Below are 27,670 nucleotides of genomic sequence, written 5' to 3'. Positions count from 1 at the left end.
ATTTAAATATACACTAAAACATTTGGATTCTTTTCCTTAAATTTGTCATGATACCTTAAAAAGATTACTGAAAACATTATGAAGTGAATCTTATATCCTTATTTTTTCTATGCTGGTACAATATGAATAATTAATCACTCAAAATTATTTAATAAATTCTGAATTCTAAATAACTTTATAATAAATATGAAGGAATACATATACGTACATATAAATATTTGATTTATAGAATTTTCCTTCTCTGTTCATTTGATGAAGTCCGTGTTTTTTCATGCATCACTAACAACCAATATAAACTTAGAATAGTTTAAGAAACAGCCTAACAAAGGTAGTTTGAATAGAATTAATTTCAGTTCTCATAAATAAATATCAACTGATTAAATTTACACTTCAAGTAACTTAAAATACGTGTGGTCAAGTGAGAAAATATTTTTTGTCATCAATGACTATTGTTAAACATGTTCTTTCCATCCAGGTATACATGAGAGAAGCTAATAAATCTTCACCTTCAAATGAGGTAAAGTAGATGAAAATAAGCAGCTCGCCAATTAAATGCTTATTTACTTTTTTATGACATATTAAAGCAGGATTCTTCCTTAAATGAGGCAAATTATGGCTAAATTACATCCATTAATATCTTAGATGACAAGAAAGTCAAATAAACATACTGAATCATAAAAAAAATAACAATTTAAACGAAGAATTCATCAATATAATACCAGCTGTCAAAGGATTTGGACAAATCAAACAGCTGTCCAAGCTAACAGGAATCACATTTACATTGCAAGTTCCCTCCTCCTCATTTTCCTTTTTCAACTTCTCAAAGCTCCCTGTGCATCTTGGTCAGGTCTCTTGTTCACCAGCCTCTGCAACAGCCATCTCTCTTTTTCAAGGTTATCTGTTAGATGAACTTAAAAGCAAATGTAATAACTATGGAACTGTTGAATTGCAAGCCTAAGCATTCTCAAAGGTTCCTTAAGAGATGAAACTCTTAGATTCACAGAATCACAGAATATTCTGAGTTGGAAGGGACTCACAGGGGTCCAGCTCTTGGTTCCATACATGCATGCTTTGGAGTTCTTGAAGCATTAGGTCCCTAAGTTAAAAAATATACTTAAATACCTTTCTCTTTTTTTTTAAGCTTACATTTGTGCTGCATTTAGGGTAATGTAGACATCCTTTTCTTGGGGATAGGATGAAAAACGTTCTCCAGAATCAACTGCTAAGTGTATAAGAACTAAATCTTCCTCTGAACTCCTAGAAAAATGATTTGTCTGCCTCACAGTAAAATTAATGACCTGAACAATTTAATCTGTTAATATATGGAATCCTGGAAGCCAGAGCTTTTATTGTCTTCAACTGGACCTGTAGGACAAGAACACTTTCTAAAGAAAGCATGGCTATAAATATAAACTTTGGATGTCAGCTACCAAGTGGCATTATCAAATAATGACCCTTTTCAGCTAGGAAGGCATTCTGACCTCTCAGACTTGGGGGCTGTGTGCTGAGTAGATGGGGTCTTCAGAGCTGACAGTGAAGCAGAAACAAGATGAAGTACTTAACCATATTCAAAATAGCATGATCACCTCCAGCACCTCACAGCAAGCGCTGCTGCAGCATGAACTCAGTAAAACAAAAGAGGGTATCGTTACTCTTTTTGCCTCACAGTTTGAGACCACTCTGGATATCTAAATTTTTGACAGCCCCCTTGTTCAAGTTCAGCACAAGTTGGGAATGAGACACCTCAACCATCAGCTGGGGAAACTTCTACGCATCAAGTGGAAAAAAAATTGCTGTGAAATCACTGCAATCCCAGAAGCTGTATGGGTGCAGCCACTGGCCTGGTTTATTCCTTTCAAACCTACCCAGTCAGTTGGACAATCTTGTTCCTGTTCTCAGTTCTCACTCCTGCCTGTTGTGGCCTTAATGCAGCACCACAATAGGGATTCATGCAGTAAAGGTAATCTGTCTTCAACTCCCATGTTGCCCCGGGTTCGCTGTAAATGGGAGAAAAAATATGTGTGAGATGAATTGAAAAATTAGAGTTTTACCCCATCCACACGAGGCTCAGCCCCAGGCAAACTGCTCAGGTGGAGGCAGACAGAAGCACACAGGATCAAGCATTACAGCACACACAAGCCCATGTGCAGTCTTAGTGAATAAGGTAGAGTACTCACATCCAAGGAAAGTTGTTGTCTCTATCGTCAGCTACTTGTTTATTGTGACATGAATTTTCTTGACATTTAATAACTAAAAAACTTAAATCCAATGCTATCCAGAGAGGATATGCACATCCGTATTCTCTCAGTATGTTCTCTCTTCTCCAAGTACTACTTCTAGCTAATGGATGTGACAACATCCCAGTTTCTGCCAGTCTGGAGCACTGGTTTCAGAAGAAACAACAATTTGGACTACTTAAGTACGTTCTTAGTTAGCAAGGAACCAGGTTGTTCTGGGTACTGGACTTTATGCATTACTTTTAAATCAGTATAGCTAGACTAAATTAGTTTAGGAGTAGAAGAGAAAATGAATACTGTACAAGTGTGCAATTCTAAATTATTATAAGAATTACAGTTGTTCCACCGTAATTTCTTGGTAACTTGTTGTGAGAAGCACATGGGACATGTACTTACTCCATTTTCTTTGACATTATTTATGTCCTCTATCTCTGTTTGAAGCCCTCTGAACTCTCTGCAAGCAGCTGAGTTGGGAATATAGCAAAGAAAATGGATCATGTGTAAAAAGTGCTAAAACTGTTAAAAAAAACAAGCTTAAATACAACAGATAACTTTACTTTATATCAGTATGATGTTTATAGATAAAAAGTGATGTAAAATGCGTTTTTCTTACCTTAAATTTATAACCTGATAGAAGAGAAAAATCAGCTTCTATGTTGTTAAATGAGATGGAACTTCTAGATCTGTTAAATATGGATTTTATGTTTTTCTTTCCTTTATGAAAACAGGTCTTAGAAGTTTGGCCTGTAATATTATAGAGGTTAAATGGCAGTGATTAAAAACCCCTGTATGTTCTTATCAGCTATCCTTCCTCTCTCAGTTTAATCCTGATGAGGGTTTCTGTTAAACTTCCAGGGCTCAGCAGAGTTGACTTGTTCTATTTCTCAGTCTACTGAGAAGGAGATTCTGCTACCTACAAGCCCTTTTTCTCTATCAGAATGTGCAGCGAGACCTCTCCTGGCATCTTACGCTCCTTTTTTTTCTACTCTGAGAGGGCTTGTCAGGCTACAAGATGACGTGCACAAGCCATTACATTTCCTTTTTCTGTGCCTCCAGCTTGGAAGAAGGTTTATGCAGCAACAACGGTCTCTTTTTCTTTGCATTGTTTTTCCTATTTATTTGTGTTGTGTTTCTGCCACAGTGACTTAATTTGTGCAACTGACAGTATTGTCTCACCCACCTTCCTGCTGCCAGCAGGAAAGGAATTAATGCTTGGCACCGATGCTGCTGGTGAGTTTGTAAGGCTAAACCTCTTTGGGTTTATTTAACTCAATTTTATTCTTTCTGTTCTGTCCTGTAGGATTGGTATTAATTCCCCACAGGCAAATGAAATGCAGTGTTCCAAAACTACTTATTTGCTGCATGATTTATGTGCTACATAAACGTTTTTCATTCTTCTCAACCTCTCAGCAAGCTACTCACCATAGTTGGGGTTTTTTTTTGAGAAACAAGCAAGTGTTATGTACTACATTGCATCAAAATCTCTTTTAAAACTGCATAAAAGAGGAAAGGGCATGTGGAGGGGGGGGAGAAAGGAGGATTTCACACACTTCAAATTCCTCAGACCACTCTGAGAGCTTGCCTGGGAACTGAAGGGATGGAAGTCTCCATCTCGGTGGGCAATTCACTTGGGCTGTCTGCTGCCATTTCCTAAGTGACTACTCTCCCCATCAATTCCTTGGTTATTTTGAGTAGATGTGTCTTGATTTTCAACCACTGGTTTTTGAATAAATAATTACAAATTCAGTGGGGGACACAGAGAGAAAAGATGTTAACTGTCTTGCTGGTAAAGACTCTCAAGATGGGTCTTGAGAGACTCAGATTAAAAGCTCTAAATCAACAAATATTTAATTACTTTATATGTAGCAGAACAAGGATTACAAGTATGAAAAGGAGCAACTCCAGAGTAGCAATTCAGCATGATGCTGCTGAGATGTGAGAGACTTCTAATCTAAATCATATTGGAGAGTTTGGGGTTGAACTAATCAAAGCTTCCTGAGTAAAACTGCAAAATAATCCAAAGAGCTTTATCCTTTTCCCTCTAGTGTAGGATAGGATAAGATGCTTGCTTGAACCAGACAGTACACATGAAGTGAGCTAATAACAAATACAAACAAATAGGTGACTTTGATCTCCTTCCTTCTCTAATTAATCCATTTACCAAATTCCCCATCTCCACTGACTGAGATACTGACAACTTTAAGAGAGATGTGCTTTATAAGCCATTTCCTCCCCATATGTCCCCATCTTACTGGTTTTGTGTTGTCCATGAAGTTCACATTTTGGCAGAGCAGTGCCAACTCACCCATGATGAGCCCTCAGAAACACCAGGAGCCCTTGGAAATGCTGCAGTTGGCACCGTGACGAGGGAGGGGAAGTGGTGGTGTTCCATTTTCAGCCAAACCAGAGAAGCCAAAGAGACCATCCACGGTACTTCTGCTGATCTCCCAGCCAAGGAGCTCTGTCCTAGCAAGGGCATCGATATGACTGACCCAAAGTTAATTTGACAACAGAGGAGGACAGGTATGCAAGACTTGTTTCAAGCTAAAGTCTTTTGTGTCTTTAGCTGACAGGCTGAGGAGAACTGCACCACAGGCAGCAGAAATGGGTCAAGCACTGGTGATGGGACATCCCACTGTGAAGAAAAGCAGTGAAGGGGAGAATCTTTAACATCATATAAAAAAAACCAGAAGTGTCTTTTCTTTAAATCAGAAATATGATTAGAGATTCAACTGTTGCTTCTAAGGTGACACAGTGAAAAGGCTTGCTAAGGATTACACAAGACACACACACACACAAGGTGGTTAAAAAAAAAATGTTTTTCCAGAACATCTAGGTAATGCTGAATAAACATAGAAGAACAGTAAACATAAAATCCACTAATTTATAACGAAATGAAAAGAGGCAATTCTTCAGTAAATATATTATATACAACTCTGGAAACAATTAGAAATCAAGATAGAGTGGAAAAAAGAAAAGGTACACTTAGTGGGCATTAAAAATATACCCTAGAAACTCCATGTGCACACAAAATATAATTCCTTGTGAAGAACAGATTGATTCCCTTCTAACAAAAAAAGCTTCTTTTATTAATAGACAGAGGAAACTACTGGAATACTTTGAAGAGCTCAGAGCACCTAATTAAGAGTTTTTTAAGCTGACAGTCCAGCAGAGGGTAACCAAAGATTCAAGGCTTTTAATTATTCAAAAAAATTTAAGATTGTAAGCCTGTCATCTCTGACAAAGAGAAGTTGAGGGGAGAGCAGCAAGACAAACTATTCCAAAGGGAATAGAAAGGCAAACTCTTAAAACTGCACTGCAGCTAACACTGAAAAGAGATAGAGACAGCTAAAGAACACTGAAAAAATAAGACATTAACCTGAAATAGTCAAGATGACACAGGAATATAAACAAAATACATATTTTGTAGGGCTAGCCCTGGCCAGGAGGTGTCAGTGCACAGTCAGTGCTTTAAATCCCAACATCTCAGCAATAGCCTCAAAAAGGAAACAAATTTTGAATTACAAATAATTATTTGTTTGGCTATTGAGATTTTAACTACAATGTGTTTTTCTCACTGCTTCTAAACTGAAGATAACTTTGTTCAAAAGCACTGTTATCACAAAGATGAGTGCTCCAAACTCACCTGAGCATTTCAGAACACACTTGCCTCTGATGTGCCTGTATTCCTTCAATGTATATTTCTCCTCACTTCAATTTTAAAAGAGAAAAAAAAAGCTTCATTTTCTTAATTGCATATGTTAAAAGAACTTCCACAGTAGCAGCAGCAGCAAAGCAAGAGGAAAAGCTGAAAAAACCTACATGTTTAAAACCACTGGACTCATTCATTACTGGTATTGATATTTACAGAGGTTTTTATTTAGTGGACTGATTTCTTCCTGGACCAGATTTCACCCCTTCTTTGCAGGAAGGCACAAGAAGCACAGAAGGCACAAGGAGGCCAGGGTCTTACACTGACCCTTCTCCTGTCTTTTCAGTGTCTATGCCCATGCCTTTGTAAGAAGGGTTGAGTGATGAATCTTTTTCCAGAATACTGTTTTTTTCATTTAGTTAAACCTACAGAAAACCTCCTTCGATGGTGCTTTTCCCCTTTCAAGTTCATGCAGAAGAAGTCAAACAAACTTTCCACTCCTTAAACCATCCAGCAGTTTACAAAACAGGATCTAGCTTTTAATAATTAAAAGATCTTGCTGAGCTATTTATATTCTTTTGCTGGCCTATGACACAAGTAAGAATGCCTTCCCAATAATTATTTAAAAAATAATTCCTTAGGGCTTGATTTCCAATTCAATCCAACAGTAAATCTAGTAAGAAATTTATATGACTTAATTTAAAGCATCTAATTGAATGATTTAGCTTTGTGTAAATGTAATGAGCCATTTCATAAAATCAATAACATTGTAAAGTATAAACTAAATTATTATAAATGAAGGCAATAAAAGAAGAGCTCCTCTGTATTAGTAAGGGTGACACTTGATTAATGAGTTATTATTGTAGGTTGCCACAGAGCAGGCAGAAGAGATGGGGGTGAACTTTCCAAAGGTACAAAGGTTGGCTGCCCAGCATGCACTTAGGATGTATGTTAGGAGTCCAGCTTTCACATACATGTGTGGAAGTGTTCCCAAGAACATAAGCTGCTAGTGTGTGACCCAAGTTCCCTGTGGATGTCAGTCCAGGTAGGGTTTAGAACACACCCTTGTCCCTGAAAGTGCCTCCCCTCCACTCCTAACCCCAGGGACTGATTCACTGCATTGCTCTCTGAAACGATCTTGTTTCAAACTCTCCTTGGACAGGAGAGACAGAGATCACTCAGTGGGAGTTCACTCTGCCTCTGCCTGATGCTGTTGAAGACATCCATCCCTGGTGCAGCAGGCAGCACTCACAGCTTGCTTCTCACCTCAGCAGGGGTGGCTTCTGCAGCCAAACCTGCCTTGGACGTGTCCAGCTGAGTGCACAGGCACGGGGAGATTGTCTCTATCTGCATATACCTGTGTGTATTTCTTTGTCTTTAAAAACATAGTCTCATATAGAGTTTGACCAGAAATCTGTGTTCACACACTATTACAACTTACAGGTCAGTATTGTCCATGAATAAATTTAATAAATTCCAATACCTTTTTACAAAATACATACTATTTTCCTTCTCTTAATGAGGAACATATTTAGAATACTGTTATTTAGGCAAATTACTTCTTTTAAATATTATTTGCTAACCAACAAAAAATGAAGAGCTAAAAACCTCCTACAAAAATGAACATAAAAGTGGGACAAGAATAGCTTACTTTATACACAATATACACAGGAATATATATGTCTACACAACCACATATCTCCAAGATTCAAACAGTATAAAAAGTTTAGACTTTTACAAGTCTAAACTCCTGAGCCAAACTAAGAAATTCAACATTTAGAAATGTTGTGTCTATTCTTCTTTCCTTTCCTAAAGTTCAAGCTACTCAGAGGTTTTCAGAAAAGCTTAATGATTAATTACATGGATGGAATTTCATTTGCAAGCATGCACTGCACACTTACACCAATATTTCACTGCAAAACAAAATTCTAATATGTATTCATATATATAAATATGCATTACTGTATGTCAATATATGCCAATATATGTCAGTAATGTTACTAAAGTAATTGGTGTATACTTAATACAAATACATTTTATATGTTACATACTTTATGCAACATACAATTAAAAAAGTGTACCCAACCTACCCAACTTCAAGTAGCTTAAGACATTCAGCCATGTTATAATCAAAAGGGCGTATTATCCTAAAGGCTTCAAAATTTCTTAGCAGAGACCTAGTATAATACAATATGTAAGCACACTGTATACCAGCTTTACTGCCAACAATGGAACAAGTTGTCTGAGTAATCTATTAATAATTAATCTATTACTTTATATTTTATATGTCACAAATACTATTTTACACCTGAGATATGTGCTAACATAAAGCTATTTCTGCCTTATAACATCTTCAAAATTTGAAAAGTATGATGTTAATTATACTTAAAACTTGAAAAACTGATTTAAATCCCACGACAAGTGATATATATATATATAAAAAATAATTTCTAGCATTGTACATGCAACAACAAACACCAACGAATAGAGTTTTCCTATGCTCTGATAAATTGCTCTCTTTTAACAACAATGAACAATTTTCCTGGGCCCAGCTCCAAACGCCCTTTGAAGAAAACGTTTTTTATGAAAAATTTAGAAAATACAAATAGATATATTTTTTTTCTGTCTTTGCTGTCTCATTTTATGATGAGGGGAATAGCAACGTACTTTACTCATTTGAAGTGCTCACTGACTGGCTGGGCTACAATAGCTGGAGGTATTTCAGCCTTAGAGTTAACAGCTTAGAGAAAGACATGAGAGGAACAATATTATTTTCACTACAAAGCAGAACAAAACAAGAACCTTTCCTGTGGTTTCTGTCAGTCATTCCACACCTGCAGAAACAACCTGAGGACAGCCCCGAATACCAAAAAGGTAACACGAGAAATGCAAGAGAAAGCACGAACAAGAAGAAAGTCTTTTAAAATAAAACCCCCCAAATTTCCACTGCATGGTAAAAATATGCCAGGCTCTCTCCAGATTCCAAGTATTCCACTTGACTTCACTAAACCCAACATCATTTATGACCCTGCAGCACATACAGTGTTCATGAGAAAAGAATTGCTCTCCAGAAGAGCACACAGAGAATCCTCCTCTTCCACCAGAGATTTCAGTTCTTGCATCACAGTATTTCTGACTTAAAACATATCACAAAATGCAAACTATAACATGAAGTGGAAAACTACAGTGATTAAGAGAAAGTAAGAATGCCACAGGCAGAAAGTGTCTCTATCTACAATCCTGCTTGGAAAGCACAGAGGAAGACGAAAAGCAAAAACATAGGTCAGCCTCAGGCCACAACAGATTAATAGAGGGAAACAATCAATGATCTGAAAAAGTTAGGTGCAAAATCAAGCCACATGTTCACTGAGTTACAGATTTATAGCAAAAATTTGCCTCTAAAATGGACAAATGATGGAGGGCAACAAGTCTTTTCTAAAGGCAAGAGCAGGTCCCCCGCTATTCCTTAAAAACGGAGGAAAGAGAGACATCTAGCTGCTGAAACGAAATTAGCAGGATACACTAAATTTAACAGAGGCACCATAATGGGTCCTTGAACCCTGACCCATGAGGGTGCAGTGTGACAGTTTGTAGGGACAGTTGGTCAGTGCCGCACTCTGGGGAGGCAAAATGCCCTTGGCAAAAGCAGTGGCTCGTGCCGGACTGCCCGCAACAAAAGCCGATGGATTTTCACCAGGGAAGATAAAAAAGGTAAGAGATTGCTCGTCTCTGAACCGGAAGACTGGCTTTCGGTTCAAAAACTAAAAGAAAGATTGCCTTCATTCACATGAGTGATGATAGTCAGAAATCCGGCTGGAGAGAGGAGGAAGAAAACAGTCTTTATATTGCGGAGCATTTGACTGGTCTGTGGAGAGAGATAAGAAGTACCCGGTGAGCAGAGCACCTGAACACTCAGCAACACGGGCAGTTTTGCTCAGTACAGGATAGAGAAGTTAGGCAGGGCACAATAGAGCATGATTAATTGCATCTCTGGCAATTAAGCTAAATATTTAAAGCATTAGGAAATAGGTTCCAGCAGAATTTCCTCCTGGGCTGAGTGTTTCCCAGTTTGTGTAAAGCAATATTTCTACGTGAAGATTTCTGCCAAAGGTGTTGATCAGAGGCTGCGTTTTCACTTGGGTCTCTCTCAACCAAACACAGCAATAACACAGGTGGGACACTGCCCCTGACATCTGGCTGTGTGTGTGGGGAGGGAAGGAGGAATATGCAGTACTTCCATTCATACAAAATACTGTCCCCTTTCACACCCAATACATCAGTTACACCCAGGAAATGTAGCTCTATTGTTTTATTTTTCACATATGTGAGAGTTTTGCACAGTATTGGCCAATGCTATGGTTTAATCTGTCTGATTTCCATCAGAACATCCTTGCTTCTTTCACCAATACGATCTTCTCCATGGCCTTGATTCAGAATGTGTCTTTGGTGTGCAGAGTTTTTTAAATCTTCACAAGAAATTACGCAGAGTTGAATATTAGAATTCAAGTCAATGATTTACTGTTACACAGAATGTAAGTTAATATTCTCCAAAGAAATTAATATGCATAATATATAGAACATCTCCTACTGCTATTGATTTAAGGGATAGAATAGATTTGTGAATGATCTATTACATACAGAAATTGAGCATTTCAGTAGAATAGCTTTTTTCCAAAGCATTTTTGCTGTTTTGCCTGCTTCAAAATCAGTACATTGACAAATTAACAGGTATGAATAAAAAAAAAAATGTACCAATCACCAGTATCTTATCACAATATCTCACATTTGCACGTACAGCTGATGTCAGTGTAGAAGACTTTTAGCATTTTAATAACTGATATTCAACCAGTCACAAAACTAATACAGATTATCCTACATTTCTCCATGCAGAGAGATGTCACCAGCTGAACACTGAGTACCAGCAATGCTTACTTTGGTTTAAATCTGATAACTCCTAAACAGCACTGTTCTTTGCCACACCCAAAATGTTTGCCATAAATCCTACTACCTACATGTTCAACAAGGACTGCAGAAAGAGACTGAAGTTATCTTCTGCTGTTTGGTTTCTCCCTTAATATCTACTTATCTAATGACATGCTCATCAGTGAAATGACCTGGCTCAGCAAGGCCTGTTGAGCACTGAAGCTGTGATGTGCCAGCCAAAACTGCCTCAAAAAACCCCAGAAGTGCCATCCTTATCATCCACTGTTCACAGTATCAAATGCCACGAGTGCCAATTCAACAAGCAGGGCATGCAAAATGATCCTCTTTGCAAACAAGTCACGGAAAGTGTCACAGGGATATCTTGCAGAAAAATCCCAGTTCGTGTAATGCTGGGAAAAAGTGTTCTCTGCTCAACAATATTTGTAAAGCTTGTCAGCTTTGATTAAATGATGGAAATGTGTTTAGATCAGTTACCTAATGAGAAAAATCCTAACAATAGACTGTGAAGATCTAAGTATTATATTTGGGTTTTTTTCCTTTTATAAAAATTGTATCCTCTGCAGCAGTGGATATTCCGAAGCCCCAGGCTCCAAATTGCTTTTCAAAGATCTGAAGCTCCCTCTGAGTTAGGGAAATCAGCTTTAAAACCTCACAGGTTTAGTACTGCTTCAAGTACCTCACAGATTTACTATTCCACCCACCTGTTCAACAGAACACTGGAAGGAGGTAGATGCTTGTGACCTTTTCCAAACTTTAGGATATCCATTGTTTACGATGTCTCCATTCAATAATGGCTTGAAAGGATTTTTTACATATGATGTACACAGGTATTGGTACTAGCATCAGCATTGCAGTCTTAATCTACATCTTGGTTTCATCAGTTATTTTCTCTTAGAAGACTTGAAGCACATTTATCTTGCTAAACTATTGGCATCTTGAAGCGTTGGCATTTTTAGACTACATTGTGTTACAAACATCTGAGCACTAATAAGTGGCACACTTGGCCCACTTACTAAACCCTTATATTCTAAGTTAAATACAAAAATGATTCATAAAAACCAGTTTGGTTGTTTCTAGTATTTTGGTAGCATGTGAGGAGGGGTTTTTAAGGATGAAAACTTTAGATATTATAGAATCTGACCAGCTTCTATCTGAGAAGTTTGCAGGTATGAGAATGTGTGCCTGAACACACAGAAGGAAGAGAGAAGGAGGGAACAGATCAATGAGCTCCTCTGGGGCCAGCAGCAACAAAAAACTTCCCAAATGTTGAACAAGCCCTGTAAAGGAGAGGCTGCCACAAAACACAGAATTCATAGATGAAAAAAGAAAACAACACATGGAAAGTTCAGTCTAGAAGGTGGCACTGCAGATCTTACAGTGATTGTTAAAATATTCTTAGTTGTTTCAACTGACACACTGATCAGCAAAGTAATGTACAACCATTAATTGATTTAAGGTGGTAACTCCCCTCTGGACAAGGCTAAACACTGTTTTCACATTGTCATGTAGGCCTGTGGAAACAGTGTCACACAGAGAACAAATTCAAATTGTAACTCACCACCAAAACCAGAAGCCAACATTAACAACCGACAGTGATAACCACAAAGACAACACTCCAGTGCCCTGGAACAGGTTCTAGGCTGGATGAACTCATTGGAGACATCATCACCACATGGACAGAGCAGTGACCCAGCACTGCTCAGCCTCACACACACACACAGGGGAGGACTCTCATTCAGGGACATCCAGGGGATCAGTTCCTTCACCCAAAGGGTCTCTTAGAGGGCTCCAGAAGGAAAACAGTCACTCATCATGAGGGACAGGGTGTGAGGGCACTCAGTCCTTGGCAGTCTCCGTGGGTGACTTTGACCACAGACTCATTCATCTGAGGAAACCAACCCTGGGGGATTCAGATGGGGTCTCATTTAAACCAGGTTGTGTCAGAGGTCATGGCCACACCTGCTGATGGCCCAGAAACTTCTCTGGGATGAGGCCTCTCATGGTCTGAGGACCCTTTCTTTTGCCAAGGGATCCCACCCTTTGCATTCCTACCACTGGGCTGGGGTTTGTGGTGTACATGCCAGTGTGTATGCATGATCCTGCCACACAAATCCCTTGTAATTTAAGGATGTGCATAATTCAAATCAGTCAAAGCCCAGGTTAAGTATTAGGTGGTGCAGGAAGTGTTTATTCTGAATCTGATACATGGTGAGGGACAATTCTCTCTCTATCACATAGTTCCATTTTGGACTAAAAGTTAACGGGCAAGTGTAGAGCAGATTATAAATTAAGAATCAAAAACCTGATCTTGAAAATTGCCATAGTACCAAAGATTATGAAAAATGTCAATGACAGAAAAACAAGAATACAAGAACTCTTCAATCCCCAGTCCTGTGGCTCCAAACACAACTCATTCTGTCTCCAGACCTAAGTTGCATTTCTTCACCTCAAGCAGAAAGCAAGAATAAATAGGAGTTGGGGGGAAAAACAAGAGACGTAATTTGCCTAAGAGAGTTAAATGAGATGACTCTGGTCTATTTTCCTTTGTTATTCCATGCCTAATGAAGTGTCTGGGTAGTTGGAACAGCTCCTGCAGCATGATCTGATTGTTGTAGTTGCCTGTTTGTTTGCCATGAGTTATTGTTTTATTTGGCTTTCATTTCTGAGCTGTTTCCCTGCTCTGTTGGGCAGACGGATGCTGCTGGATTGTGTTTATGAGCCTGTAAATGATTGGGGAGCTGTTTCTCTAACATAAGAGATTACGAGAGAGACAGAGAGAGGGGTTGTGCTGTGCTTGCTGGGAAGAGCACAGACTGCTGCAGCATATGATGGTCTTTCTGCATCCAAAACCCAAAGCAGCATTTGAATGCACAACAAAGTGTGGTGGGGTTTTTTTTCCAAAAGCAAACTAGTCAGTCAGTGAACTTCTAAAATTACCCAATGTCCTTCATATCAAACAGCATGTTCAAGGATTCAGCATGGTGAGAGTCAATACCTCCAACAGGGGCTTCTTCATTCACTTATATCTGCCTGTGAAAAGTATGACAAAGGGACTTCATCTTTGCAACTGTAGCTTCTGGCTTCCTATTTAAGTTATAATCAATATTTTTGTTTATGCCAGAATATAACATCAATCACCTAACATCATGACAGACAAATCAAATCTTTTGAAATTAAATTCTCATGCTTTGCTGCAGGTATAAAACGAATATTTTGTGAGGGTCCAGTACAAATCAGTCAAATACTTTCTGGACATGCATTACTTTGGAAAATTACTTAGGACTTCAAGAAAAACTTGGATGTTTCATTTTCTTATTTCCTTAACTACTTTAAAACCAAATAGCATATAGAATCGAAGATACTAACAAAATATTCTGGGAGATAAGGAAGGGGGCAGAGGGAAACTGAAGGGGAAGAGAAAAGTTGTGTGCCTTTAACAAAAGAAAAGGGAATTGCAAATGCCAGATCAAAAATTTGGCACAAAATGTCAAAACCTTAACATTCACCCAAGCTCTGCAGCACAAGATAGCTTCTATCCTTTGTTAAGGGAATCAAAAGTCTGTAATAGCACAGAGGGCTAAAACTTTGCACTTTTAACAAGTGTCTTTTGTGATTCTTTTGCACAAGAGCACCACAGCAAATTTCAGTTCATTACTCAAAGGGTTTTCACCTCATTTAAGGAATCCTGAGAGCTCAAAAATTCTCCTAAAAAATCTCTCTCCCAGGAAACATTTCATCCCAAAAGTCCTTTTGAGTAGGAAGGCACTATGAAGGCAATGGTAGGGTTCATGCTACTATGTTTTTTAGATAAAACACAGCACAGAAAAACAAACAAACAATCAGCAGAAACTATGTGATAAAACAAAGAAATTAATGTCATTACACAGAGGTCTTTAGGTACCACAATGCACAATATCTAGTCATCACCTACTATGCTGGAGGTAACTGTGCTATTTCTTAGGTTGTTTACAATTTAACATTAAAGTTCCTCAAGAACCCAGACTTTTACTTCTGTGTAGGCTGGGTCAAAGGAGCTGGAAAAATGAAGTAACAAATAGTGACAAGGTTTATATCACAATTTCCTTCCTCAGCTTCTATGAATAAAGCATTACTACTTTGGCATGTAAAGGCAGGTAGAGAGCCAGGGATCCTTGAATACACACCTCAGTGATCCTTTGGTCAAGTGCTCCCTTTCCTACAATGGCAATCTCCTACAACATCACTCAGAGTTACTGGGGCAGTCAGTTATTCCCTGTGCCTGTTAGATAAGTGCTGGGAAAACAAAAAAAATATTCATGAGCAACAAAAAGTACCAGCATACTGATAGCCAGCTGACTTGGTCTCTCCATAAAAGCTTCCCAAACCTGCTCGTTGGCATGGTAATAGAAGGAATTCCAATTCTGGTCACTACTGGAGAACCTCTGAGGTTTTAAACATAATAGCTCAGCTCTGCTGCCTCCCAGAATAAAACATTTCATTTAGTATTCCTGTTCCAGCCTGCAGCCATACTATCTGCATCACGTGGCCAAAAATACTGAAACCAGCTGCAAAGTTTAAATGAAACAGCCTGTGTTATACTTGGGCTTGGTCCATTCCCTCCCACAGAACCCTTGGTCTAGGGAACACTTCAATATTCTCTGTGGGGCCAAGGACCATTAAGAGTTAAGGCTAAAATGCACCTGCAAACTCAGTTGGATGGGCTTGCTGTAGAATCAGTCCCTTCCATCAATAAATTCTCCGTCCCCAAATGATATTTCAGGCAGTCACTGAAAGACGGGTGACACAGTTGGTTTCCCTGGCAGGGCACACAAGGTTTTATTTGTCAACAAATGGGTCTCATGATCCATCATTAACATTTGATTGATTGGCCCAGCACTTTGGCAGAATATTTTTTTTTATCACACTTCTCTACACAGAATGTATTTCAGGAACTATCTTACACACTGATTCGCTGGCAGAGGCTCTGTTGGCAGAAGGCAGAATGTTTCCTTGCATTCTTTGCTGGTCAGTGTGAGAGTGTAGAGTAGATAACATGAGGGACTACGTTATGGCTTTACATCTGTTTTTGTTATGATCGGATCTGTTCCTCCTCTTATCATAATGAAAACAAGTCTCATGATGTTTTCTCATTCATCTAACACAATCCAGATTCTCAGTTGTAAAAAAAAAAATAATTAAAAAAACTCAACCAAAAGAAATGCCCAACCCAACCAGCTATTCTATAACTCAAATTTTAAATATTCACCTTTACATTTTTTTCCATCTCACTTTGTGCAATAAATACATTCAATCAGAAAAAAAATACACTAACTCACTGTGACAGATTGGAGTCCATCTGTCAAGATTTCATGTTTGATATAGACTGGAAATTGTAGATAAAGAGGCAATATTCAGGTACTATTCTTTCAATGAATGTCCTGGAGGGAGATTAAGAGAATGATAAATTGGTTATGGCTACACCCTGAGCCAAGCCATTGGAAGCCTAATTAGAATCCAGAAGGATTGCAGCCAGGAAAGACAGATGCCGGAAAGAAAAGTAGTAAGTGGAAAAGGACTTGAGTTTCAACTGGGACAGAACAAATATATAAATGACCTTAAGTGTTAGCCAGGAAAGAATATACTTTGTCATCTTGATACAGAAGATGTTCCTGTATATGCAGTGGAGGATGTTTTTGAAACAGCTTAAGAAACATAAGGGTAGGTTTGCTTAAAATGTATTCAAAAGAGGAATAAACATCCACTAACTCAGAACACTAGTGTGAAAATTAGAAATCCAGAAGCCTTACTTTATGACAGCCCCCTGTATGACTTTAAACAATTAATTTAATTTCCCTGAGTTACCACACCCATGTGCTAAGATCTGCTATGTGCTCTTCTAGGAAAAAAAGAAAATAAATATACTAGCAAGGGAAGGGTCCAAAGACTACAAACAATTGGACATACGCAGTGCCTTTTGCACTAAGAAGAAAGTGTCTTCAGGTGAGAGCACAGGAACAAATATTAATTTCACCTAATCAAGACAAAACAAAGTACCTGACAAAGAATACTTGTGCAAATTCACTCTGACTTACTGCAGAGAGTCCAGTGACTAAAAGTGACAGGCCAGCAGAGCTAACAGAGGGCACTTTGCCCCTTGGGGACCAGGAGGTGACCCCCTGACAGACGGCAGTGCTGACGAGAGAGAGGGCAAATCCAACTGATGGGCTGAGCTGACCGCCTGCACTTGGAGCTGGACAGGGAGTGAATACAAGATTGGGTTTTATTCACAGGAAGCTGTTTCTCAGTCAGAAACCCGGTAAATGCCAGGACTGCAGGAACACATCACACATGAGAGGTAAAGTGATGTTCAGAGGAGCTCTGGAATATCTTGTTGCTGATTTTCTCAGAGTTGGGGGGGATGTCACTCTGGCTCTAACAATCAAACCTGCATCAGAGATAACATCTAATTTCACCCTTAAGTTTCACCAAAAAAAAAAGCTCAAAACCAAAACAGGAATCATCTTATCCAAGGGAAAAGGTGTGAAATAGATTTTTCTCACTTAAAACAAAGGAAAAACTAATCATAGTGAGTCAGCAGAAAGACCCTGAGCTCTTAATATTGGGTTCAGGAGAAGAAGAGCTACCTGCAGAAAAGGTCATAAACATCTATGACTACACCTCTGCACTTCGTAAGCCTGTTCAAAACCTCAACTTTCAGACACTACAGCAGACCAGGAGCACGGGATTAAGTATTCCCCTTGTTTAGCAGTACTCCCTCTCTGCAACTCCATCCTTTCTCAATTACTTACAAGCTCTAATACGTTTGCTTTATAAACATTTTTGCTAACTTTTCTGCTTTATTAGTCTTTGAAAACAAAGATATAAGCCACTACTTCCAGAAGAAAAAAAAGAAACATTTATTTTGTGTTTATAAAAGAGCTATTAGTGAAATTTTTCATGCAATGCATTGCTGTAAGTGAAATTAATTAGATAAAAGGAGTACAGGCTTCAGGAAAAAAGAAAACCAGACATTGTCCTTGACAGACATGAAAAGAGATACATATATGTCCTATTTACAATACAAAATATTATTAATTTCCATATAAACTAACTCATATCAAAGAAAGACAAATGCTAGTGATGATAAAAATAAGTGCATTACATATGGCAAGTTTGGTAGTTAAGACTTTCAGTTAAATTTCATCCAATCCTGCCTTGGGCGTGGCAAGACAAATTCACTTCAGAATTGTGTGTAATATATAAGGCCAACAGAGAAACTGTCAAAGAGGACAATGACTATAAACTCATCACTAAGCCACAGATGCCTTGATAAAAGATGCCTGATAAATGTGCTGGAAAATAATAAAGCAAAGTCTTGCAAGCTGTAATATATGTTTGCTTGGCCAGAAAATTACAGTAATTGAACTGTCTGTGCATTTACAGTGCATGAGGATTGGTTACATAGCAGTACTGGGTTCTGTTATTATTGATAATTTTATTTAATTTCATGACTGAAAATAAAATTTTAAAAACTAACCCAATTCCTACCAGCTGTGACAGTGCACTCTGGTACCACTGACTGGTTAGCAAAGCAAATACAGAATATATTACTCCATGCCCACTTCTATGTCAATAGCATCTTCTCCCTAATTTAGTATCTCTTCCTACTTAATTCTTGTTTCTGACCAATCAAGCTAAGAAATGGACTATGACACTTATAAAACTAATCACTCTTTTTTTTTTTAATTTTCATTCTCTTAAAGGCTAAAGAACTAAACATAACAACAGGAACTCCAACAGTAATTTGTACTTCAGTGCCACTATGTGCCACCTACCTGTGAGCTGAAATACAAACTTCAGTTTAACAAACATCATCAGCTGAATTGAAAAGCCTCACCCTATTAGAGATTATTGTTCGGACAACACTGAGGTTCACATTTTCAGTGCAATGCAGAGCAAGTTATGAATGTTGCTTGCATTAACAACAGATATTGGACATGATTATTGTAAGTACAATCAACTTTTCTCTAACCATTTCCCAAAGACAGTGTTGCTGGTGTGATGCAAATTAATAGAGTATGAATATACAGGCAGTGAAGGAAAACAGTTCAGCAGTTTAGAAATTACTTTCTGCATTAACATATATGTGACCTCCAAATTCCAGAAGAGTCCAACTTACCTGTTGCCAGCCCTATGGGACCGAGGTTGTCAGTGAGATTTGGGTATGAAACCCAAGTTTGCCCTAAAGCTGCAATCAAGTGTGTGTGGGTACCAGAGCTGTGCCCCGAGCACACCCAGAGCTAAACCTGCCAAACCCAGGAAACCCCAGAGCCCCCCAGCTGCTGTGTATACATCAAAGAAAAAGTTCACAAAACAACATATATATCTATATATGTCTGTATATATCTATGAAGGACTATCCCTCCTGTGCCTCACTAGATGACACACAATTTACTACAAAGGCACATGCTTATCTTTAACTTCACTTGAAGTTAATTGGCTTTAAGCTTTATTGGCTTCCTTAACTATGACAAAAATAATTGGGTTTTTTTTTTGTTCATTGTTCTTTTTTATAAATGTCTCATCATATTTATCTTGATACTTTATCCTGCATTATTCTGCATTATTCTACTTTATTCTGCATTAAAGGAACTGGAGGTTTAAGTCTGAGAGTCACCCAGCTTCTGACATTGGTAAGATTTAGGAATGACAATTTGGAGTTGTGCAATTTGGGGATTTAAGTAGCTGAAGCAGCAGTCAGACCACAAGATTTGTCTCCTTGATTTTTAACACTGTATTTGAGGGGAGGGAAAGATTAATACAGATCTCCCTGGGGTTTAATTCATAGAGGGGTATAGGACACTCTCACACATTCCAATTTTTGTATCTTTTTAATGTTCCAGGCAGAGTATCTTCCAAACACAGATGAAAATCTTTTTTTTTATATCCTTTACTACATATAGAATAAGGCCAAGTACAGGACAGTGGGGCCTTGATTCTGAATTAATTTTCTTTTTTCTTGCCCAGTTCAGTATTCGTCAAGAGAGTCCTGCAATCCTTAGTCAGGGATTACTTCACCTCCTTTCCAACTCTTGCAGAATACTACTGGCTGCTTTCCAGATACAATGATATAATTTCATCATTTTTTAGGATGCCTAAATTTCCATCCAGTGGTTTAAAATGTAATCATGAGCCTGGTTTTTTTGAGTTTGCTTAAGCTTAGCTTTCTATCTCAGCTTAATTATTTGTCATGCATGTTTAGTCTCCATTGTCTGCTCCTGTCAGACACCAAACACCGATTTCCTTTTATTTGTCCCCAATCTTATCTAAATTGCAGACAGTTTTTATTCAAGATACAGCACTTAATGCATTAATCACTTCTTTTCTGTTTTAACAAAGGCAATATTAGAGGGAATGATAAATAAATATTTAGGTGAGATGGCTCAGTAGTGATCCTGGCATATGAAAAACAGGATAGTCTGGTCTCCTGAGAGATTACTACATTTGTTTCCACTGAATTTATCAGAATCTTAATAAATATTGTGACTACCTTAAGCTCAATCAACCTTTACCTTAACATGAAAGATAACTCACCTATACAAATGCAGAGTGAGAAAACGAGCTCAGTTTGGGAAGAAGAGTGGGAGCTTGGTGTGGTTAATTTTCCTCATTACAGATACTATTTAGGATTCAGTCACAGCTGATATCAGGGAAAAAATCTAGGAAACTATCCTATCTGTGAAACCTACTAATTAAAATTCAGTTTAAGACAGCAATTAATGACGAGTTGTGCAATTGTTCACAATAACCATTGATGGGAAGAGAATATTGCCACACTAAGATATACGGTGTGTGATCAGCAAAATAAAACTAAAAGGCCTTTTTTTGCTCCCTTTTAAAAACATCTGAAGTATAAAACATTCCTGCTAGCCATTTACAACATAAAAGGGAGAAAAGTGAATAAAGAAAGAGCCTGTGATTAATTTGTTGGCAGAAAAATATGGTATCAATCTATCAGCATTGATCCAGACCACATTCTCCTTTTCTATGGCTACAGGATGTTTAGGGAGTTCAGATTTGTTAGACATTATATCTTCTAGACTTCTTAATACACCAGCAAATATTTGCCTGACAAAGGATGTTAAATTCTTTCTTTACCCATGCCAGGGTGTTTAACTGCCTCTTGTTTGCTTCTCTATCTTCTTCACTGTTGTCTTCCATCACAACTAACTCTTCTAATTCCCTTTTAATTTCCTATTCCTCATTCTATTTTTTTCCTAGTTTATTATGCTTTATTCTCAGCTGACTTTCTTGGCTGCTCAGCACTCTACTTTTCTTGTCTCCGACTTCATCTCACACAATTTCGATCCCTATTACTGAACTTCTTGGATAAACAGAGTAGTGTAGCAGAAGGACACAACTGAACTACATTATCTTAAGAAAATGTCTTCATTTTTCGGAGATGTTATAACGAAAAATAAAATTAAAATATTATTCAAAAGAAAGGAACAGAAGGAGAAAAAAAGAAAACAAGCACTGGTGAGATGTTTTCAATGGAGAAAATACTAGACTAGATCTCAGGGGCTGGGCTCCTGTCAAGTCAGGTAAAAACTGAATCACTAAAAAAATGTTTCCATACTTTTCTTTGCCTCAGTTTTTAATTGCTTAAGTAGTATGAAAATATATTTCCTGCAAAATACTTTTCTATAATAGGATTAACCATGCTGTAGAAGTAGTAGAGACTTTGTGAGGTTGGAAATGTAGATGTTACCGTTGCCCTGTGTCACCTCCCCTTCTTGAATCTTAAGAAACAGTCCCCATACTTTTTCTGGCAGCAGGTACTTCAATGCATTAATGAGGAATGGTAAAGAAATTACTTTCATTCATATGCTTTAGATTGATTGGCTGTCTTATTTTGTTAGAAAGCGTGAATGAAGCCCTAAACAAATAAACTAATCTACCTAGGCACACAATTATTCATTGTGATTTCTTTTACTGTGCTCCTTCTTATTCATTCTTTCTGTATGATAAACAGCCCCAGTCTTCTTATGTCCACTGCACATGAGATTTTTTCAAAAGCCCTAGTTAGCCATTCTTGAAAAAAGTATAGCATATAAGTTTATATTAAAACTGCATAAAAATATTGACTTGCTTAAAATTAGTTGTCTTCAACTCATTGAAGACAATTAGGGAAATAATAATTATATCTCCGAGATAAAGTTTATAGTTGATGTTTTTCATCACTAACAAAAGAGGTACAGATATCAAGAGGGAATTATATTTTATTTTAAAGTAAATTGTAAGGGTCTGGACTACTCTTGGACTAATAGCTTAGTAGACAAAGTCAGGCTTCTCAGTAACATTAGGCATCAGATATCTACAGACTTCTTACAATTTCTATCATATAATGCCCTGGGGAAACAAGCAGAATCAAATATGTTCAAAGGGTTTTCTTTTTTTTTTTTTTTTTTTTTAATAGAACTTACCTGATTGTTATATTCAACAAAAAATGTAAACCTTTAAAGAAGATTTCTGATGTCCTTTGAAGAAAATCAAAGTTTTGGTCTTGAAGCCTATATTGGTGGGAAGTGGAGCGACATGGACTAACCAAGCAAGCAGCAAGGTGACTGACAATAAACCTCTCAAAAATAATTTTTTCACTAAATGAGATTTTTTAGAAGATTCCTGAACTGTAAATAATATAAAGGTTGGTGCTCAAAGATTAGAGCAAGTTATAAGTTAATTTATTTTCTGTGTGTTTTGCAAAACACAGAAATCCAATTTCCAGCTACTTTTTCCATTACCTGAAATAAATATTAGGGTCTGATCACACATTTAATAAGAATATGCATAACTTTCTGGAAATTTCATCAGGAGAAAGGAGCATATAGACAAACAATCCACAGAAATGAAGCACATTGGCTTTGGGGTAAAATTGTTTTCCGTATTATAATAAAAAGCCTTTTAGTGTGTTAAGGGAAAATCATCTTCCGTAGTTTCTTGAACATTTTTCTTTGTTCTGAATTGACAGATTTACTTAGCAGTACTGTTCACTTACATAAGTGTTTTAAAACTCATATTCCATTAATAAGTTCAGTTACTGAAACACAGACTTTCAATAAATCCAAAAGATTATTTTGCAGAAGTTGGGAGTACTTGTTAAGAAAACCTTTGACATGTTGTGGAAGGACAAACCCCTAACACGACATATAACATATTGCAGAAGTGTAAAAGTCCACTTCAGGTTGTGGCAGAATTCTTCTGCCATTAGGTAACGAAACAGTTCCCCAATGGATGGGATTAGTGATAACTCTGATTTCAGAATTTGTTTTCTATTTTTGTCTGCCTTCATGGACTACATCCCCTTTAATTTGCACTGCAAGGCCTTGCTGTGACCGAGATTGGGTTTTAAAGAAAACGCAGCAAATCCTTGATGCACTTCAGAGCAAAATCCTACAGAAATGGTTCCAGCCCAAATGAGCAAATGTCATGGCACAGCATAAGAACAGCAAAATGGTGGGACAAGAGATTCTCAAGCTACTGCAGATGCTCAGAGCTTTATCTTGTGGTGTGTCCTAAGAGTCAAGCTCCAAAACTCAGTAATAAAACTAAGAAGCTTATTTATATAAGAAAATATTTTTGCACTTCTTTCCAATTAATTGAACTTCGAAATACTTCGCAGTGAAAAGCTGAATCAACTATAAATCCTAATAAAATGGAACTCTGTCCACAAACCTAATGAGTAGTAACTCTCCTTGCTCTTTAAACCAGTTACACAAAAAGTTGCAGTGATACAAAGGGAAATAGTTCAGCACTTAGAGCATTTACTTTGGCAGAATTATTCTACTCTGCCTCAGTTAATATTGCCATTTGTTAATATAGCACATACTTTGATTTAAAAGTAAAACTAGTTCAGAGTTCTCATGTCACGCTATCTCTGTGTTTTTTTCACATAGTGGCTGAATAACTTAACTCCTTGGAAATGCACACTACAATGAAATATAATATTTAGTCACTTTATTACCATTACTAAATATACTGTTACAGTATAAATCTTTAAAAGCATGTCAGACTCTACCTAAGCTTTGTGACGGATTGAACATTAATGCTTGCACTGGCCTAGGAAAAATCTAATTTCCCAATATTATGACAGCTAAACAATGTGTAAATGCTGAAGTCACTGATTACATTTGAGTCAAATATTTACTTACCAACTGACAAACTGTTAGTCCCGGTGAGATAGACAAAAACTGATGCTAATTAAGGAGACAGTTTTCTCCTGATGGCATCCAACACTCCATAATGCAGTTTCTTTAGGAAAAGAAAAAAAACAAAGCAGAAAACACAGGCATTCCAAAGATTTTTTTTCTCTGAATACGTTATAATTACTTCCATTTCATGCACCTAATATTTCATGATACTATTAAGAACACTTTTCACCTTACTTATTCCTTGTTTTTCTTCACCATTGTTACAGAAAATGGTGGTAACTTGTTACCATAATTGTAATAGCGTGGAAATATCAAAGAGATATAATTGCATTACATTACTACTCCAGGTCCACCAGAAAATATTACTCACCTCATTTGATGAAGATGCAAGGATACTGCATGATGCTAACAGGAAAATACACAACCCATGCCAGAAAGTTTCTGTGAAAGCAGCAGTTGAAGATAAAATAAGTATTTGCGGTCCTGCATGGGAGGCAGGCAGCTGGGAACCAGATTTTGTGATCATGAGAAACTGAAAGACAAAATAGACCATATAAAAACTGGGAACTCAGTACTAGATACAATTCATAGGTGAATTAGTACTTTTTCTGTTCTTTCTTCTATGGCCCTCCCTTTTAAATAATTGTTTATTGATGTTTTCTTATTTTTTCAATTCTTTACATTAGATTTTCAAGCCTACAGCTAGTCTTTTTCAAATGTTACCTAGAAGAACAACCTATTAAAAGAAAAATTACATAGCAAAACCATTTTCTCCATGTTGCAATCAATTTTGGAATTGTAATTGAAGTTCCTGACAAGTCCTTCTTCCTGAATTGAAACTGTTCCTGATTATTTTGTTTTTTAAGCAGACAGTAAAGTTTTTTCTTTTTCCCTTTGAATTTTAAGTTGAGATTCGTATGTAATAAGGAGGCAGGGAGGCAAAGCATTGAGAAAGACACCCAGTTGCCTAAAAGCAATAACAAAAGTATATAAGGAAAAGCATGGTAGAAAAACAGACAGGAAAATGACAAAAAGAAACAAAGATGAGGACATACATCCAGTAAAAACAAACAAACAAACAAAACCCAACCAAAAAAAACAACAGGGAATGTATGAAGCAAAGAAAATCAGAACTCAGGGAAAGGTAGGATATGAAAGAATTAAGACTGAGATATATCCATCATAATGTAACTAGAGATTTTGGAGTTAGTGTTGTCACTCAATTTCATTAAGGAATAATACTCACTGTATGATTTCAGTTCCATAACACCTCACGGTACAACACAGTGATATGCTGTTTGTGTGACATTTTCACTCTTAAACATTCATCTTCTTTCAGCTAAACCAGACTGATTAAACTTTAAACAGAGAAGACATGAGTTAGGAAGGGTTTATTTGTGGCTCACATATGGCTTCTGTCGTTGTTGCATATGACATTCGAACAGCAAGAAAGGGCAACTGTCTAGACCCCACTGAATCACTTGGAGTCCTACATATGGTTTCTATTAATCTTCAGTTTTCTCGAAAACCTGTTCTGTTTTCCACCTTCCCCTCAGTCTATAAAACTCTGCCTGCCTTGTAGGTCTCGCCACAAAACTAATTTGTGAAATTAGAGTCTGATTCTGCAAACGTTTGCCCACATATGAGCAGCAAACTTCAGGCTAGGTCTTCTTAACGATATCTTCAGCATGACTCAAATAATTAACGCTCAAAGCATACGCAAGCTGTCTTAATTCGGGATCGAAAGTGACTGCCTTCCATGTCACAGTTGATGAGGACTGTGTGATCTGATCCATGGAAACGCTGAAATTCAAAGGCAACCTAAATGTCTGACGTTCACCTGAGGTAGAACAGCCTCAGGCAACACACAGACAAGGGAAATCAGCCAGAAAGGGAACAAGGCGTGTGATCAGAGGCATGTTTGCCCCCTAAAATAATAAAGCACAAACCAGGCCCAGTTACAAAACAAAAACAGTAATTTTTTTTTTTTTTTATCAGCAGGTCTCAGACAGTTGGGTTTAGCTGGTTAAACAAGTACAGATAAAACTTTATGGCTTGGAGGACACCTACTTGAGTAACTCCCTTCCCAGACAATGGTGCACCAACTATTACGCTGTATTTTATAAATCTGTGTTAAAACACATATATACATGCATAAATATACACACACTCACTAGTGTGGTCTTATATGCATGTAATAAACTAGCCTGGATAGACTGTTTAACTGTGAAATGCATATCTGTGGATTTCCTCAACAAAAATCACCAACCTTTTGTGTTGTTGTTTTCCATTTTCCCTCAGGGAAAACAATATAAAAAAGACAGGAAGGAAGAAAAACAATTGGCATTAAAGTAGTCACTACAGTAGCACAAGACACTAACAGCAAAAACCCACTTAAACTAAAAAAAAGTATTATTTCTTATCAATGAAATATGCATAGCTGGAACAGACATTTCACCAGTTAGCTGATAACTTACACTAACGTTGTCAAGTTTATCATAATACACAGAAATATCCATCATAGTTAATTTTATTTCACGCTGCAAACATTCTGGCAGCAGAAAGTTTTCTGAAAGTAATGAATATTTTCACATTTCTTCTGTTTGTTTAAAGTGAGGTCTCAGAAACAAAGATTATACAGGAGGAATATCAGTTTCACAAATTAGAAACCATGTTTCTCAAAGCAAATCAATCACAATAATTTTATGCTTTCTAGGGAGTATATCTGCTACCCATTAGGAAAGGCATTCCCCTCCAGGTCACTTGTATTGGAAGATAGATATCAGGTTGCTATTAAAACAAGGTAATAGATATCTCATGGGTATCACTGGGCTGGGCTGCCCTTTTTATTATCTCTGTGTGACATCTGGAGCTCAAAAAATTTTTTTCTCATTTTTCCTATCTAGCACATACTTCTTATATTATTAATAAATATAAGAACACAATTAATTTATTGAGGAAAAAAAGTCTAATAACAAAAAGGACCCAATTTTAGTACCTAAATAATACTGTGTTTTCCAAGTATGACGAAAAGTGACTTTAAGGATGTAGTCTCCTTACTTAATAAGAACTTATCCTATTAGATTGTGAGGCAAAATATTTGAACTGTGCAAGGCAGGATTTCTATTCCTCTAGGAAAGCTGGTGTTAAAGAGCCACTGACCTTTTCTTTACAGACAACATTAATATCTCTTCACAGTTATTGCCTACTGTGTCCAGTGTGCATTGTTTTTAATCATACTTTCTTAGGGAAAAACTCCACTCATTAGATCCTGTGATCAGTAGTTTTACTAATTAGTCTCTTACAAGTTTATTTGTTCTTCATTTTCATTAGGTGTTTTTGGAAAGAATACAGATCCATTGAAGTTTCTTCAAATAGAGAAGATAAGTTTGCATTTGTAAAGTCTGAAGCGTTAATTTTTTTTTCTGTATAAATGTATAAGAAGGTGCTGTATAAGAGAATGAAGACTTCAGGATAGTTTACAAAGTCACTCTCCTAAATGCATATGAGCTACATTGCACTCCAGAACTTAGCTGAATGCCTTACTGCAAGAAAATCACTGTATCCTTAAGCAGGCACAACGACTTTGAGTTAATTTCTGCTGGTTGATTATCTGTACAAAATACTCCCCATGGAGGATACTTGGC

The 27,670-nt window shown here is 37.3% G+C and overlaps 1 long non-coding RNA gene across 1 annotated transcript; it reads right to left on the bottom strand.

The window, feature by feature from the left end:
• Positions 1-1,872: 1,872 nt before the first annotated feature.
• LOC135421198 (uncharacterized) lies at positions 1,873-26,252 on the bottom strand. The gene is made up of 4 exons (XR_010433897.1): positions 24,394-26,252; positions 24,024-24,123; positions 4,543-4,872; positions 1,873-1,997 (listed from the first exon to the last, which is right to left on the bottom strand). It is a non-coding gene; the product is annotated as an uncharacterized LOC135421198 (long non-coding RNA).
• Between the last annotated feature and the right edge of the window lie 1,418 nt (positions 26,253-27,670).

Source organism: Pseudopipra pipra, chromosome 13 (assembly GCF_036250125.1).
Source record: "Pseudopipra pipra isolate bDixPip1 chromosome 13, bDixPip1.hap1, whole genome shotgun sequence".
Classification (NCBI taxonomy): Eukaryota; Metazoa; Chordata; class Aves; order Passeriformes; family Pipridae; genus Pseudopipra; species Pseudopipra pipra.
The sequence above is the reverse complement of the archived record's forward strand: the minus strand, read 5'-3'. Positions and strand labels throughout refer to the sequence as shown.